Genomic DNA, 17786 nt, shown 5'->3' with positions numbered 1-17786 from the left:
TTCTATCCATACATAAAAAAAATGTATTAGGCTGTATTTTCAAGCAGCCCCATGCGGAGTGGCATTCTCAGTACACATGTTAGTCACCAGTGCAAAGCTTAAGCAGAGCCACTTTGATTGTTTGGACATGTAAGTTAATTCTTTATCTGCATTCTCGTTTCACTCTCTAAAATTAGTACTCACTTCATAGTCCTTGAACATTGTATATCATTTTAATAATCTTCCTTATCTTTAACCAAGCTGATCTTGTTCTGCCCATCTGTTGCTTACTGTTGTTGGAAACATATTGTATATTGAAACTATTCTACCTTAGTACATTATATTTTTGTCCCCTTAAACTGTAAACAATGACCAATGCTAATAATGAAAATAATGTTGACTCAACCTTAGTGGGCCTGTACCTGATTATAGAACAGGATAAAATGGGTTGTTATATGTTTAGGCCCTGTTTGTTTTGGATGCATTGTGAGTTCAACACTGATTCTTGGACTCAATTTTAAGTTTAATTTTGAGTCCAAGAATCAGTTTTGGCCTCACAATTGTTTCTCAAAATCCAAAACAAACAGGGCCTTTGACTATGAATCATTCTCCTTTGTTATTTTACCTGTTAGACCTAAAATCGGTAACAGGTACAGCAGTGACGTAAGAGCTGAGCTGGATGACTAGGGGAGCTGAGTCCTGGGGGACCGGAGTGAACGGGGAGTGAGGTGGTCGAGAACGAGTCCTGCTATGAGGGCTGAGTCCTGCACAAGGCAAGCGAGGTCAGAAGACCAGACCGGGTTTTACTCCGGACAGGCCCTTCGACACTCAAGTCAGTATGAGCAGGAGTGAAGGGGAGATGTCTAAGAGTTTTTAGGGAGAGAAGGGATTTTTCATTACCCATTGGTCTGAGCTTTGATCCTCTATTTATAGGGAAAATCCGGTGAGGTGTGTCCAGGACAGGTGGCGGCCTGTGAGAGGCTGCAGCTCACCTACTCTGGGACAGGTGGCGGCCTGTGAGAGGCTGCAGCTCACCTACTCTGGGACAGGTGGCGGCCTGTGAGAGGCTGGTGTTTTCACACCCCATCAGTTGCCCCTCAGTTTTCCAAGTCATTAAGAGACTTGGGAAAGTGTGATTAATCGATTCTCTTAATGGGTAGGCATTGTCTGGGAGTGAGTCAGAAAATTAATTGCACTGGGACAAGTGGTGGACTCAACTTCCTGCCGGACTCCGGACTGGATCTCCGGACTCAACTTCCAGCCGGACTCCGGACTGGATCTCCGGACTCAACTTCCAGCCGGACTCCGGACTGGATCTCCGAACTCAACTTCAAGCCGGACTCCGGACTGGATCTCCGGACTCAACTTCCAGCCGGACTCCGGACTGGATCTCCGGACTTAACTTCCAGCCGGACTCCGGACTGGATCTCCGAACTCGACTTCCAGCCGGACTCCGGACTGGATCTCCGGACTCAACTTCCAGCCGGACTCCGGACTGGATCTCCGGAACTTCCAGCCGGACTCCGGACTGGATCTCCGGACTCGACTTCCAGCCGGACTCCGGACTCAACTTCCAGCCGGACTCCGGACTGGATCTCTGAACTTAATTTTCTGACTCACTCCCAGACAATGCCTACCCATTAAGAGAATCGATAATCACACTTTCCCAAGTCTCTTAATGACTTGGAAAACTGGGGGGCAACTGATGGGGTGTGAAAACACCAGCCTCTCACAAGCCGCCACCTGTCCCAGAGTAGGTGAGCTGCAGCCTCTCACAGGCCGCCACCTGTCCCAGAGTAGGTGAGCTGCAGCCTCTCACAGGCCGCCACCTGTCCTGGACACACCTCACCGGATTTTCCCTATAAATAGAGGATCAAAGCTCAGACCAATGGGTAATGAAAAATCCCTTCTCTCCCTAAAAACTCTTAGACATCTCCCCTTCACTCCTGCTCATACTGACTTGAGTGTCGAAGGGCCTGTCCGGAGTAAAACCCGGTCTGGTCTTCTGACCTCGCTTGCCTTGTGCAGGACTTAGCCCTCATAGCAGGACTCGTTCTCGACCACCTCACTCCCCGTTCACTCCGGTCCCCCAGGACTCAGCTCCCCTAGTCATCCAGCTCAGCTCTTACGTCACTGCTGTACCTGTTACCGATTTTAGGTCTAACAGATTGGCGCCATCCGTGGGACCGCAGAACTAAAAGCTGTCCTTACACATCCCACTCACAAAAATGGCAGGACGCAAGAGTACGCGTATGCCTACTGCGCGGGCGCGGACTACCCAAACCGCGCTACCCCGCAGGACCCGGAGCGAGCGAATTGCATCACTAGTAGTAGCAGCTTCTGCTACAGCAGAGCAGAGCCCGGCTCGCTCAGAACACCTAAATCCCTTGCCCACCCCGGAGCAAGTTCAAGCTCTATTTCAGCAGATGACAGCCCTCGTTGGGCAGTACCAGCAACTACTTCAAGTGCCCCCTCAACCTCCCCCAGAGGCTCCGCGATCTGTCCAATGAAGGCCAGACGTCCACAGGGGAGAGTCATCACACCATGGTGAGGGCCGAACTCATCATTCCACCATTACCTATCTGTTTATGCTTTTCTACGTATGACCTCGTTTTGGTGGTGTTATTAGAAACAAAATTGACTTGTGTCATGACTTTAGAAACAAAAATGTCCATAGCACATGTGATCTTATTGCTCATATGAACTGTATCAGCCCATTGTTATGTGATTTGATTGTGCATATGCAGACAAGAGGTAGATCTTTAGCTTAAATGGTAAAGTGTTTGGGAAATGAGGTCTGGCGACAATTTTCCCAAGAGGATGGTGGTTCGAATCCATTAAGACCTTTAAACTTTGCAATCTATTTTACTGAAAATGAGTATACATATGAATTTATGATTTTAAGCCATGTAACATTTTTATATGCATGATTTTTTTTGAAATGGGATGGAATGGCCAAATAGAGCCCTTTTATATGCATGATTTATTGGAGTAAAAATACCTATCAGAGTAAAATCTGAGCTTTCATGCACTGATAGGACCCACAAACCTTCTTTTTTGGTGAGGCTGGTAAAAGGAAATATGACATAATCATTATCAATTGTAAATCTCATTAAAATCAGCACAATATTTTAACATACCAGGTGTGAGACACCAAATCCCATTGTCAAAATATTAGCAGCTTATTGCTCAAAGCTCACTGTATTTATTTGCTTAAGAAACAATGAAACTTATTCAAAATTCTCACCCTAGGCTTATTGAGCTTTGCATACTAAATTCTTTTTAAGGTTCAGAGAAAAACACTATTGGACTCCTGACCACATGCTTACCCCCAACTTCATACCAGCTTAGATACCCATAATTTTTCATATATTTGCTCTCTGATCCAACCTTTCCCAAGTCTATCTCCACGCTCATGGAAAACTCTTGCTTGCCTTTTAAACCAGCAAAAGAGAGTCTCTGTGGCTCCACCACGACTTTCATCCCGGCTGGTGCTGTCACAACCGCACGATAAATAGGCGAAGAATCCACGACATTCGTTAAAGTTCGCTTGAACGTAACCTGGGACGAGTTGGCAGACTTGTTAAGGATGATGATGATGAAGGAAGGGTAATTGAGATCCAGATTAGCCTTTGTGCAAGTGTAATTGGACATTCTAGTGATGACCCTTATCTGTTGGCTTGTATAGTTGAGTCCACAGATAAAATCTATGTAGTCTTGCAACTCTATATCATACACAAGGCCCGGGTCCATGGCCTTGTTTGAGTTTATATGCCCTGCTCCGAAATCAAGAGGCGTGGCAGGGGCCGCGGTAAACATATCGGTGATGGGTCCATGTGTATTATCTGTTACACTTGCGGTGGTCATGAGGGCAGAGCGAATTGCGGCTGTGCTCCAATCATGGTGAAATGCTCGTAGCAATGCCGCTACGCCGACAACATGTGGAGACGACATGGAAGTTCCGGATTCTAGGACATAATCAGAGAGCAAGAGTTGGGACCCGAGTTGTGCTGCGGGTTGATTGGACGCCCAGGCAGCCAAGACATTAACTCCGGGGGCTATAATATCTGGCTTTAGGATCAATGGGCTGATGGCATTGGGCCCTCTTGAAGAGAATTCGGCCACTTGTGGAGCTGGTTTTGCACCCAACTCTGTTATCAGAAATTTGATATCCACAGTTGAATTTGCTGCTTCTGTTGTTATGTACTTCTTCACTATTTCCCCATCTTCCACGCTTACTTCCACAAATGGCATGAAGTACACAGAGGGAAACATGGAATCCATGGTATCTGTATAATCAGTAGTAAAGATGGCTCCTTTGGCACTAGTTCTATTCACTTCATATATCTGTGAATCGAAATCCCCAAGTGAGCAGAAGACGATCTTCCCTGCTACGTCTTTTGGATCGAGAGAATAAGAATCACATCTCTCCTTACTAGAATTGCCCCGTCCATAGTAAATAGGGACACCGGAAATAAAGATGTTTTCAGGGTAAATTGATCTCCCTTGGATGGTTGTAACGCCATTGCCGAGCGTTATCGAAGCTTTATAATCTCTATCTATGGTGGATGCACCCACTGTTGTGATCCATGGAGCACCATTAAAGATGGAGTAAGCATAAGGGCCACTATTTCCCGCCGAACAGGCTACAAATATCCCTTTCTCCATAGCGGCGAAAGCTCCCAGTGCAATTACATTGTTGTAATAAGGAGTTTGTGGGAACCCCAATGACAAGGACATGAGGTCGACCCCATCGGCAATTGCTTGGTCCATTCCGGCCAACACATCGGTTGCTGCCTACTCGAAGGTGTCAGTGTAGAATAAGACTTTGTACATTGCCAATCTGGCCTTAGGTGCCATCCCAACTGCTGTGCCCTTTGCGTAGCCAAAGTAATCGACATTGGTGGCCGGGCTTCCAGCCGAAGTTGATGATGTGTGAGTCCCATGTCCAAAGTAGTCCCTTGGAGAATCATAATCCCTAGTTAGATTGATGGGAATTCCTCTTTCTTTCAGCCCCTTAGTGAACGAACGAGCGCCGATGAGTTTCCGATTGCAGTTAGAAGAATTGAATTCTGTACCGGTCTCGCAGTCGCCTTTCCATCTTTCCGGCACAGGCGGCATGCCTTGGTCGTTAAAACTCTCACTCTCCGGCCAGATTCCGGTGTCGAGGATCCCAATTATCATGTCGTCGCCAAACCCGGATGCAGGCCATAAGCCGGTGTGGGCACTCAAGCCTAGAAACTGAGGGGTGTGAGTTGTGTGGAGGTTGCCATAGGACTCTGGGTATGTGGCTAGATGACCTGGCATTCTTTCCAGTTGTTCAAGTTGGGAGGTTGACAACACAGCACTAAACCCATGAACTACATGGTTGTAAGTGTAGAGATGGGTAGAGGGGATGCTATCTGAAAGGGATGAGAGCATTGATTGGTACCAACTTTCGTGGGTGGCGAAGGGAGCTGGCATGGTGGATTTGTCCATGTGGATGATGTAAGGCCTGCGCTCTGAGACCGACATGGAAAAACCAGAAAGAAGGAGAAGGAAGAATATGACCATGGAAGAGGAGATGTCTTCCATGACTAGTGAGATGAAAATGGGTGAGGAGAGGTGAGAATTCTGCACCACATATATATGAACTTGCCGAGCTAATGGATCAAATGGTTGTTGATGAAATCGATTCAGAGGAATTGTAAAAGGAGGTGATTGTGTTTGGATATTCATGGATTGAGTGAGAAGAGAACGTAATTTCCAATGCTTATTGGTGAATAAATCCAACGATTTCATGTCTTATACTGCCAAAAAATGGATAATTAAATCTTGGTTCATCGTTTATAGCTTACTCTCTACATCGTAACAATCAGGGTTTCAACACAAGAGTTATAAAGACATAAAATCACCATGGCAGGGAAGAAACCGGAGGGCCGGCATCTTAAATTGGAGATAATTTAGATACCGTTTAACCATCCGGGTTCCAAAAAGCTTTACTAAATGGAAACGGTCAATGACAACTACTAATTGTCTGAATGAATGGACTAATACTAACAGAACAGTTACTGAATAGACCTTGCAGAGCCAAAGCTAGCTGTCAATAGACCTTCCAGGGCTGTAACTGCTAATGAAAATTACCAACAGTTTGACTAAATGTTATTATCCTTCCTAAAAGACACTTATTGGGCCCCACTTATGCCTCATGTATGTGATAGGATCTGTGGGTCCAGATTATAACCATAGGTCTGGACAAATGCCATTAGAACATCTAATCTTATGTCCCTAAAAAGTCATCATCTTCTGTCTACATAACAACTGTTATTAAGAATCTCCTTTTTATCTGCACACAATAAAACAAAAAAAGCTCTCTTCTTCTCATCTCTTTAAAAAAATATTTAAGAATAAATTACCATCTTCTTCCCCTGAAAATTGATTTTCCTTTGTGATTTTCTTGCCATACAGGTGATTACTAGTTCGTAAGGTGTTTCCTTTCACCTAAACTACCAATAGGATTGTTATCTCTAGAGAGCATGCATGCTTTGATCCAATCACATCCTTTCTATTGCCCTGTTCGTTTGAGAACATGACAAAAGACTGGGAGCCCCCAATCCAATTATTGCAGTCAAAATTACATTAAATTTGAGCCCGTCCAATAATCTGTTTGAGGGCTCACAATCGGACAATCTCCAACGAACGGGGCCTATATCTGTAATTATCTGATTAATTTCTTTATTAATTTTGATTTATTATTATTATTAGATTAATAGTAGTTAATATTATCAAAATTTCTCTTAGACTTCTCTATAATACCCCCCAACAATCTTAGGGACAATACGATTGAGAATTTTCTATTAATATTATTTTGTTAAAATTTTAAACGAGAAGAAAACTTGCTGATGGGGAAATGATGCTTTCCGAAATGTTTGGATGCACGGCATAAGCTCGGAGAGTAGTGAAATAAGAAGTCAAAAGGGAGGAGACAAGAATTGGATTTGTCTAGAATTACCTCTCGTTGAATTGGAATAGATTATAGCAGTGTTTGGTTGCGTGGCATAAACTCGGAGAGTAGGGGAAAATGTAGGGGTGTCATTACTAATATTGAAAGTGAAAAGGGAGAGAGAAGAGAGAGAAAGCAAAATTTCCAAGATTTTTCATCCAAAATTCTCTATTTTTTGTAAAATTTGGTTTGCAAGTGAGAAGGAGTGGATGTGAATGCCACATTTGCAGATAAACAATAATTATGTCAAAAACTTATTATGGAGTCTCCTTGAAGTTCAATGCAAAATTGGCAACCAAACAGGGAATCCATAGGAGTAGTTTCGTTTAATTCATCTGAGGTGGCTGCTCTCAGTGCAGCAGCCAGTCGTGAAAAGCCATCTGCGAAAGTCGCTAAGCAAATCCCATAAAATAAATTAGCTTCCCAAAAGTACACGAAAATTTGACAAAGTTATTTGTTTTTACGTTGTTTTGGTCGTATGGCATTGCATTAACTGGCTTTTCACTCGTTTTGCCTTCAATTTATGGAGGCTTAAGGAATCTGGAATTTACCTGTTAGACCTAAAATCGGTAACAGGTACAGCAGCGACGTGAGAGCTGAGCTAGATGACTAGGGGAGCTGAGTCCTAAGAGACCGGAGTGAACGAGAAGTGAGGTGGTCAAGAACGAGTCCTGCTATGAGGGCTGAGTCCTGCACAAGGCAAGCGAGGTCAGAAGACCAGACCGGGTTTTACTCCGGACAGGCCCTTCGACACTCAAGTCAGTATGAGCAGGAGTGAAGGGAAGATGTCTAAGAGTTTTTAGGGAGAGAAGGGATTTTTCATTACCCCTTGGTTTGAGCTTTGAATCCCTTTTTATAGGGAAAACCTGGTGAGGTGTCCTGGACAGGTGTCCAGGACAGATGGCGGCCTGTAAGAGGCTGGAGTTCACCTACTCCAGGACAGGTGGCAGCCTGTGAGTGGCTGGAGTTCACCTACTCTGGGACAGGTGGCAGCCTGTGAGTGGCTGGAGTTCACCTGCTCTGGGACAGGTGGCAGCCTGTGAGTGGCTGGAGTTTTTACACCCCATCAGTTGCCCCCCAGTTTTCCAAGTCATTGAGTGACTTGGGAAAGTGTGGTTGATCGCTTATCTGGATGGACAGGTGTTGTGTGGAAGTGAATCGGAGGGTTCAGTCTGGAGGTCCAGTCCGGAGTCCGGCTGGAGTTGAGTCTGGAAGTCCAGTCCGGAGTCCGGCTGGAGTTGAGTCTGGAGGTCCAGTCCGGAGTCCGGCTGGAGTTGAGTCCGGAGGTCCAGTCCGGAGTCCGGAGTCCGGCTGGAGTTGAATCCGGAGTACGGAGATCCAGTCCGGAGTACGGCTTCAACTGGACTGATTTTTCTCATTTTGTAGAACGCGTCATATCCAGTCCGGAGTACGGAGATCCAGTCCTGAGTACGGAGCTCCAGTCCGGAGTACGGAGATCCAGTCCGGAGTACGGAGATCCAGTCCGGAGAACGGCTTCAACCGGACTGATTTTTGTCGTTTTGTAGAACGCGTCATATCCAGTCCGGAGTACGGAGTACGGAGCTCTAGTCCGGAGTACGGCTTCAACTGAACTGATTTTTGTCGTTTTGTAGAACACGTCATATCCAGTCCGGAGGCCGGAGTACGGAGCTCCAGGCCGGAGTACGGAGCTCCAGTCCGGAGTACGGCTTCAACCGGACTGATTTTTGTCATTTTGTAGAACGCGTCATATCCCGTCCGGAGTACGGAGTACGGAGCTCCAGTCCAGAGTACGGAGCTCCAGTCCGGAGTAAGGCTTCAACCGGACTGATTTTTGTCATTTTGTAGAATGCGTCCAGTCCGGAGTACGGAGTACGGAGCTCCAGTCCGGAGTACGGAGATCCAGTCCGGAGTACGGCTTCAACCAGACTGATTTTTGTCGTTTTGTAGAACGCGTCATATCCAGTCCGGAGTACGGAGCTCCAGTCCGAAGTACGGAGATCCAGTCCGGAGTACGGAGCTCCAGTCCGGAGTACGGAGCTCTAGTCCGGAGTACGGCTTCAACCGGACTGATTTTTGTTGTTTTGTAGAACGCGTCATATCCAGTCCGGAGTACGGAGTACGGAGTACGGAGCTCCAGTCCGGAGTACGGCTTCAACCGGACAGATTTTTGTCGTTTTGTAGAACGCGTCATATCCAGTCCGGAGTACGGAGTACGGAGCTCCAGGCTGGAGTACGGAGCTCCAGTCCGGAGTACGGCTTCAACCGGACTGATTTTTGTCATTTTGTAGAACGCGTCATATCCAGTCCGGAGTACGGAGTACGGAGCTCCAGTCCGGAGTACGGCTTCAACCGGACTGATTTTTGTCATTTTGTAGAACGCTTCCAGTCCGGAGTACGGAGTACGGAGCTCCAGTCCGGAGTACGGAGCTCCAGTCCGGAGTACGGCTTCAACCGGACTGATTTTTGTCGTTTTGTAGAACGCGTCATATCCAGTCCGGAGTACGGTGATCCAGTTCGGAGTACGGAGCTCCAATCCGGAGTACGGCTTCAACCGGACTGATTTTTGTCGTTTTGTAGAACGCGTCATATCCAGTCCGGAGTACGGAGCTCCAGTCCGGAGTACGGAGCTCTAGTCCGGAGTACGGCTTCAACCGGACTGATTTTTGTTGTTTTGTAGAACGCGTCATATCCAGTCCGGAGTACGGAGTACGGAGCTCCAGTCCGGAGTACGGCTTCAACCAGACTGATTTTTGTCGTTTTGTAGAACGCGTCATATCCAGTCCGGAGTATGGAGTACGGAGCTCCAGGCTGGAGTACGGAGCTTCAGTCCGGAGTACGGCTTCAACCGGACTGATTTTTGTCATTTTGTAGAACGCGTCATATCCAGTCCGGAGTACGGAGTACGGAGCTCCAGTCCGGAGTACGGCTTCAACCGGACTGATTTTTGTCATTTTGTAGAATGCTTCCAGTCCGGAGTACGGAGTACGGAGCTCCAGTCCGGAGTACGGAGCTCCAGTCCGGAGTACGGAGATCCAGTCCGGAGTACGGCTTCAACCGGACTGATTTTTGTCGTTTTGTAGAACGCGTCATATCCAGTCCGGAGTACGGAGATCCAGTTCGGAGTACGGAGCTCCAGTCCGGAGTACGGCTTCAACCGGACTGATTTTTGTCGTTTTGTAGAACGCGTCATATCCAGTCCGGAGTACGGAGCTCCAGTCCGGAGTACGGCTTCAACCGGACTGATTTTTGTCATTTTGTAGAACGAGTCATCCAGTTCGGAGTACGGAAATCCAGTCCGGAGTACGGAGCTCCAGTCCGGAGTACGGAGATTCAGTCCGGAGTACGGAGCTCCAGTCTGGAGTACGGCTTCAACCGGACTGATTTTTGTCATTTTGTAGAACGCGTCATATCCAGTCCAGAGTACGGAGCTCCAGTCCGGAGTACGGAGATCCAGTCCGGAGTACGGAGCTCCAGTCCGGAGTACGGAGCTCTAGTCCGGAGTACGTCTTCAACCGGACTGATTTTTGTCGTTTTGTAGAACGCGTCATATCCAGTCCGGAGTACGGAGTACGGAGCTCCAGTCCGGAGTACGGAGATCCAGTCCGGAGTACGGCTTCAACCAGACTGATTTTTGTCGTTTTGTAGAACGCGTCATATCCAGTCCGGAGTACGGAGATCCAGTCCGGAGTACGGAGCTCCAGTCCGGAGTACGGAGATCCAGTCCGGAGTACGGCTTCAACCGGACTGATTTTTGTCGTTTTGTAGAACGCGTCATATCCAGTCCGGAGTACGGAGATCCAGTTTGGAGTACGGAGCTCCAGTCCGGAGTACGGCTTCAACCGGACTGATTTTTGTCGTTTTGTAGAACGCGTCATATCCAGTCCGGAGTCCGGAGTACGGAGCTCCAGTCCGGAGTACGGCTTCAACCGGACTGATTTTTGTCATTTTGTAGAACGCGTCATCCAGTTCGGAGTACGGAGATCTAGTCCGGAGTACGGAGCTCCAGTCCGGAGTACGGAGATCCAGTCCGGAGTACGGAGCTCCAGTCCGGAGTACGGCTTCAACCGGACTGATTTTTGTCCTGTAGTGCTTTGCGCTATATCCAGTTCGGCTTGAGATGAACTGGATTTTGTCCTGTAGCGCTTTGCGCCATATCCAGTTCGGCTTGAGATGAACTGGATTTTGTCCTGTAGCGCTTTGCGCCATATCCAGTTTGGCTTGAGATGAACTGGATTTTGTCCTGTAGCACTTTGCGCAATATCCAGTTCGGCTTGAGATGAGCTGGATTTTGTCCTGTAGCGCTTTGCGCCATATCCAGTTCGGCTTGAGATGAGCTGGATTTTGTCCTGTAGCGCTTTACGCTATATCCAGTTCGGATTGAGATGAACTGAATATAGCGCAATCAGCTAAAAGACGAAATTGAAATTTGTCTTGTAGCGAATCTCACCGAGTCCTGGTCGGCTTGAGATGAGATGGATTTTGTCCTGTAGCGCTTTGCGCCATATCCAGTACGGCTGGAGATGAGTCCGGAGATCCAGTCCGGAGTCCGGCTGAAAATGAGTCCGGAAATCCAGTCCGGAGTTGAGCCAGTCCGGCTGGAAATGAGTCCGGAAATCCAGTCCGGAGTTGAGATGAGCTGGATTTTGTCCTGTAGCGCTTTGCGCTATATCCAGTTCGGATTAAGATGAACTGGATTTTGTCCTGTAGCGCTTTGCGCCATATCCAGTTCGGCTGGAGATGAGTCCGGAGTCCGGCTGTAAATGAGTCCGGAAATCCAGTCCGGAGTTGAGCCAGTCCGGCTGGAAATGAGTCCGGAAATCCAGTCCGGAGTTGAGATGAGCTGGATTTTGTCCTGTAGCGCTTTGCGCTATATCCAGTTCGGATTGAAATGAACTGGATTTTGTTCTGTAGCGCTTTGCGCTATATCCAGTTCGGCTTTTGGAGCAGTCCGGAGCTTGGAGCAGTCCGGATTTTGTAGCAGTCTGGAGCTTATTAGTCTGGATTTTGTCGTGTAGCGAGACGCGTCATATCCAGTCTCGCTTGGGCCGGACTGGTTTTTGTCATTTTGTAGAACGCGTCATATCCAGTCCGGCTTGGGCCGGACTGATTTTTGTCGTCTTGCGCCCAGTCCGGTTCGGACCGGACTGGTTTTTGTCGTTTTGTTGAAACGCGTTATATCCAGTCTGGTTGGAATGACCAAGTTTATTGAACTTGGGTTTTTGCAAGGGTTTGGTTTTCTGCCCAGGCCCGTTTCTGACTAGAAGTGCGCTTCCGATCTTTGTGAAGACTAGCCGTGGCGAACCAAGTAGCGAGTACCCAGTTTTAGCGAACTGGGTTTCCAAGTAATGAGTACCCGAGTTTTAGCGAACTGGGTTTCCAGATACAAGCACCCAAGTTTAAGAACTGGGTTTCCAGTGAGTACCCAAGTTTAAGAACTGGGTTTCCAGTGAGTACCCGAGTTTAAGAACTGGGTTTCCAGTGAGTACCCAAGTTTAAGAACTGGGTTTCCAGTGAGTACCCGAGTTTAAGAACTGGGTTTCCAGTGAGTACCCAAGTTTTAGCGAACTGGGTTTCCAGATACAAGTACCCAAGTTTTATGAACTGGGTTTCCAAATATAAGAGGAAATCTGAATCTGCAAAAGAATTATTTATTCATATTAACATAAACTTAATTTACAAAATCACCTCTCATGCCGGGCGGTACGACTACCGATAATATTTTGCGGAGGTCTTCGGCGGGTTCAGTCACCCTGAGTTCGTCCCTTACATCGAGTAGTTCGATTGGCAGTGATTCCACTGCATTTTTGCCTTTGAGGGCCATCGCGTAGCACTCCTTGGATTGGGGTTGATCTCCTCGAACTTCTCCCACGCCGTTGGGGGTTATGAACTTCATCTTTTGGTGATAAGCCGAAGCCACTGCACGAATCAGGTTCTGCCCAGGTCGTCCTAGGATAGCATTATAGACCGAAGTGGCCCTTACTACTAGGAAGTTGACCATGGCGAATGCTTGAAGAGGTGGGTCTCCGACAAGAACGGGGAGCTCAATCTGCCCCACTACTTTCACGACCTCCCCGGAGAAGCCAAATAGGTCTGAGTTCGCCGCCTTCAAACGGTCGTCGCCTATCATCATTTTCTCAAAGGCGTGGTAGTATAGAATGTCCGCTGAGCTCCCATTGTCCACGAGAATTTTCTTCACCTCCCAGTTGGCAACGAGCATGGTTAAAACCAGTGCATCGTCGTGGGGCAGGATAAGGTTATCCAGATCTGCATCTGAGAAGGAGATCTCATTCTCCGTTCTAGTCTTTTTGCTGGTTGTGTGCACAACGTTAACTCGTCGCGCATATGCTTTGCGAGCAGCGGAGGATGTGCCCCCAGCGGCAGGCCCACCCATGATTGTGCCAATGACCCCCCTTGGCTGAGGCCGGGGTGCCTCAGGCTGTGCAATGGCCAGCTAAGGGGTTTTGTCCCGAGCAGGGGGCTGCTGTGATCTGCGAGGGCTGCGGCCCTGGGGGCTTTTTCCTCTGCGCTCTGTGTTGCGGCCGTCAGTTCGGATATACTTTTTCAAATATCCGCGGCTGATGAGCTGCTCAATTTCTTCTTTGAGTTGCCAACACTCATCCGTGTCGTGACCGTGGTCCTTGTGGAACCGACAGTATTTTGATGGATCTCTACGGTTTCCTTTGGAGAACATTCTAGCGGGCCACTTCACGAATTCCTCTTCGCTGATTGCAGCCAATATATGTTTCCTGGAGGTATTGAGAGGCGTGAAGTTTTCCTCTCTTCTTTGCGGAGGCGGAGACTTCTCTCTTCTGGGAGGTTTATCCTCCCTACGCTGCTTGGCGGGATTTTTCTCCTCAGAGGTTATCCTCCGATTTGAGTTAAGAGTTGTCAGTGTCTCTTCCACCGTGATGTACTCCTCTGCCCCGGTCATGAGATCTGCCAGTGAGTGCGGATTTTGTCGAGCTACAGCCCGACGGAAATCATTAGACCTGGCCCCCGCGAGGAGCGCATTCATAGTTGCCGAGGGATCAAGATTTGGCACTTGAAGTGCCTCCCTGTTGAATCGGCGGACGAACACCTTGAGAGGTTCATTATCCTCCTGCCGCAAGGCCATCAGGGATGCTGTTGTCTTCCTCGGCCTGCGGCTACTCATGAAGTGGCGGACCAGATCCTCTCCGAAATCATCGAAGATGTTGATGGAGTTCGGTTTGATCCTGGAGTACCAGTCTCTTGCCGCGCTAGTGAGCGTCGTAGGGAATGCTCTGCAAAGAAAGCCGTCGGAAGCTCCGTGGAGGAGCATCATTGTTCTGAATGTCTCCAAGTGGTCCACGGGGTCTGTCGTACCGTCGTACTGTGGGACGGCTGGCATTTTGAACCCTCTGAGTGCTGGGGCACCTAGGACATCATCAGTGAAAGGCGTCCTACTTGAGAACGCCCAGGAGGCGGGTCGGCTCTGGTCCTTCGCCAGTTCCTCTAGTCGGTGGTCCATTTCCTCCATTCTCTGCAGTAGCGGATCCGTTCTGCGGTGCAGGGACCTGATTCTTCCCACAGATCGGCTTGCTGCGGAGCCGGACTGACTCTCCGGACTCCTACGACGAGGCTGGGACCTGATTTGTGGTGCATGCTCTTCGTGAGCTCGGCGCCTCTGTGCAGAGCGGGACCGCGACCTTTGACGGCAATGAGGCTCTGTCAGAGCGTGCCTCGCCGTGGGGTGATGGATTTGTCTGGAGTGGTGAGTTCGGTCCTCACCATGGCGCGACGACTCTCCTCTGAGGATATTTGACCTTTCCTGCGCAGGTCGTGGAGCTTCCGGAGGAGGTTGGGGAGGCGCATGCAGCAGCTGTTGGTACTGCCCCACTAGAGCTGTCATTTGCTGAAAAAGGGCTTGGACTTGCTCCGGAGTGGGCAGGGGATTTAGGTGTTCTGAGCGAGCAGGGCTCTGCTCGGCGGTAGCAGAAGCTGCTACCACCAGCGAGGCGACTCGTTTGCTCCGAGTTCTGCGAGGTAGCACGGCTTGATCAGTCCGTGTAGTAGGTATCCGCGCGCTCTTGCGCCCTGCCATTTTTTGTGAGATGCGTAAGAACAGCTTTTAGTTCTGGGGTCCCACGGATGGCGCCAATCTGTTAGACCTAAAATCGGTAACAGGTACAGCAGCGACGTGAGAGCTGAGCTAGATGACTAGGGGAGCTGAGTCCTAAGAGACCGGAGTGAACGAGAAGTGAGGTGGTCAAGAACGAGTCCTGCTATGAGGGCTGAGTCCTGCACAAGGCAAGCGAGGTCAGAAGACCAGACCGGGTTTTACTCCGGACAGGCCCTTCGACATTCAAGTCAGTATGAGCAGGAGTGAAGGGGAGATGTCTAAGAGTTTTTAGGGAGAGAAGGAATTTTTCATTACCCCTCGGTTTGAGCTTTGAATCCCTTTTTATAGGGAAAACCTGGTGAGGTGTCCTGGACAGGTGTCCAGGACAGATGGCGGCCTGTAAGAGGCTGGAGTTCACCTACTCCAGGACAGGTGGCAGCCTGTGAGTGGCTGGAGTTCACCTACTCTGGGACAGGTGGCAGCCTGTGAGTGGCTGGAGTTCACCTGCTCTGGGACAGGTGGCAGCCTGTGAGTGGCTGGAGTTTTTACACCCCATCATTACCCTACATTAATGGTAGTTTTACCTCTTCTCAAAGTTTAGCTAGATATCCGTACTCCATTGTTATTTCTTCTTGTTCATGGCGGCGAAATTAAATAATAACAGCTCACAGATCACCCATTTAAAAAAAATTACAGCTCATTTTTCCTTTTCATTACAATAGAGTTTTCTATAGCATTTCATGTAAATATGAGTCTACACACTTCTACTAAGAAGATTTCTTGCAAATGTCACTTCTACTTATTCCAGGTTGACTTCTACTTATTTATAAATGTACCCCCATGATAAATGACGAAATACTCGTGAACAAAAAGTTATAATTCAAATCCAAATTGATCCAGGAGCATACGATCACCTGGCCTTCCAGGCCTACCTGGCTTGGATGGACCACACCAAGAGGGCCACAAGCAATGCCAAATTTAGCTTTGCCTCTAATTTGGCATGTCTTGTATGCATTTTTTTCACACGCACGCATGCATCGTGTGTGTTCCTTCATACTAGTAGGTACAAGGTGGGCGATCCCCCAACTAATCTATTCCCCTTCAGTCAAATCTATTATCCAGCATATAGTCACAGTAGGGGCAAGGAATCGGCGCAACTAAGAACTAATAGGTGAACACCAGTCACCGGTGGACAAGGCTTACGGGATGGATGGGAGGAAATTTGCTTCTTCACTAACCGCTCTCTCTTCGCGCTCTTTATAATCTCTGCTCTCAATCCTTGATCGAAAAGAATTTTTGGCATTCCCGGTGGGTCCCAATGCGAAGCGAACATTAAATGACAATACCAGAAGTTAAAGTAGACTTATCGGTGCTCCTGGAAACCCTAATGATTCTAATGTTTTCAAGAGTGTTGAGACCCAAGATCAAAGGACTTTTAATAAGGAAAATCCTCCCCAGTGGAGAATCGTAATCCAGTTTCACCAAGTTGAGATACTTCTCGAAACTCTGATGCGCCCATCTTACTTCAAGATGTGGACGCTACGTTAAGGCAACGCCTAAATGACAATTCGCACAAGTTATCCCAAATGGTAGCTCAGGAAATTTCTGAAGTGATTAGGCCATTTCAATCCTCAAGAGAGAATTTTTCCACGCAGGTTGATAGATTGTTTGCTTTGCTTTCTTATAGGATGGCACCAACAACGCCAATACAACCGCCCATTTGGCAAGGTAAAATACCGGTCCAACAACTATTATACATTGGATCGATCCAGCATCTACCACACACTGGATCCACCATTCCAAGCTCTAGTACCCCACTAGGTGGCGGAATCAGGTTCGGCCAGTTCCAACTGTTAACTAGGCCGAATCTTGTCCCACGAGAGCAATTTAGTGGCCCCTCTGTATTTGCCCTGGAAGAACCAAGCCAAAATTCGGCGCTAGGAAGAATTTCAGAGGTTATAGTACTTTAGAAGTTTAAAATGACTTTTTGCAAAGTTCCTCCCCCCCGGATCCTAACCAGATGAGATCATGGAGTTCCTCATTGAGATTGATTTCGACACATATTCCTGCAATATCTAGTCTGATGCCTTGAATGGGTTGGAGTGCTTATTTCGAGCATCCTCCAAAGGGTACCTCATATCGAAGCCAGAAAATTTCAGTTGAAGAATTACAGAGGGAGGCCGGGGAAGGTGATCCTTATTGGAACAATGGGAGGTTCCACTCTTGGCTCCCAGCATGAAGTCCGGTGACAATCTAAGAAACCGGAGGAGGAAGTCCTGAATTTGTACGTTACAAACCAGACGAAGAGAAAATCTCATTCAGATCCAAACCTGATGAGATGTCTTTGGTCCAGTGTCGTTATAACAAGAAGGGCTACCGATTCTTGATTAAAATTAAACGACGAGTTTGTCAAACGCTAGATTAGTTGGGTGGGCCCCACTATTGGGTTTTTCAATGGGAATTTTTATGTTTTTAGAGTATTTTAATGATTTCTAGGATTTTTATAAGATTTGTATCGAGTCTTTTAAGGTTCTATCGCTTCTAAACTTCTAAGATCTAGGGCGGGCAACGGGGCGGGGCGGGGTGGGGCCGGATGTTGCATTCCCCGTCCCCGTCCCAACATCAAAGAAAATTCCCCATCCCCGCCCGGTCCACACTTCGGGGGATGGTGGGGAGGGAATCCCCATCCCCGCCCCGCACACTAGAAGACAAAGGCTAAAGGACAAATTTGAAATTTTAAAAATATAATTATTTTGATAATCC

General features: G+C 48.0%; 2 pseudogenes; both read right to left on the bottom strand.

Moving 5' to 3' along the window:
* Positions 1–3261: 3261 nt before the first annotated feature.
* LOC143881014 (subtilisin-like protease SBT3 pseudogene) lies at positions 3262–4752 on the bottom strand (annotated as a pseudogene).
* Positions 4753–4776: 24 nt separating this feature from the next.
* LOC143881016 (subtilisin-like protease SBT3 pseudogene) lies at positions 4777–5760 on the bottom strand (annotated as a pseudogene).
* Between the last annotated feature and the right edge of the window lie 12026 nt (positions 5761–17786).

This window comes from Tasmannia lanceolata, unplaced genomic scaffold (genome assembly GCF_043159265.1).
Source record: "Tasmannia lanceolata isolate RefF3 unplaced genomic scaffold, GAP_Taslan_0.1 ptg000007l, whole genome shotgun sequence".
Classification (NCBI taxonomy): Eukaryota; Viridiplantae; Streptophyta; class Magnoliopsida; order Canellales; family Winteraceae; genus Tasmannia; species Tasmannia lanceolata.
Note: the sequence above shows the minus strand (reverse complement) of the source record. Positions and strands in the feature narration are given on the sequence as shown.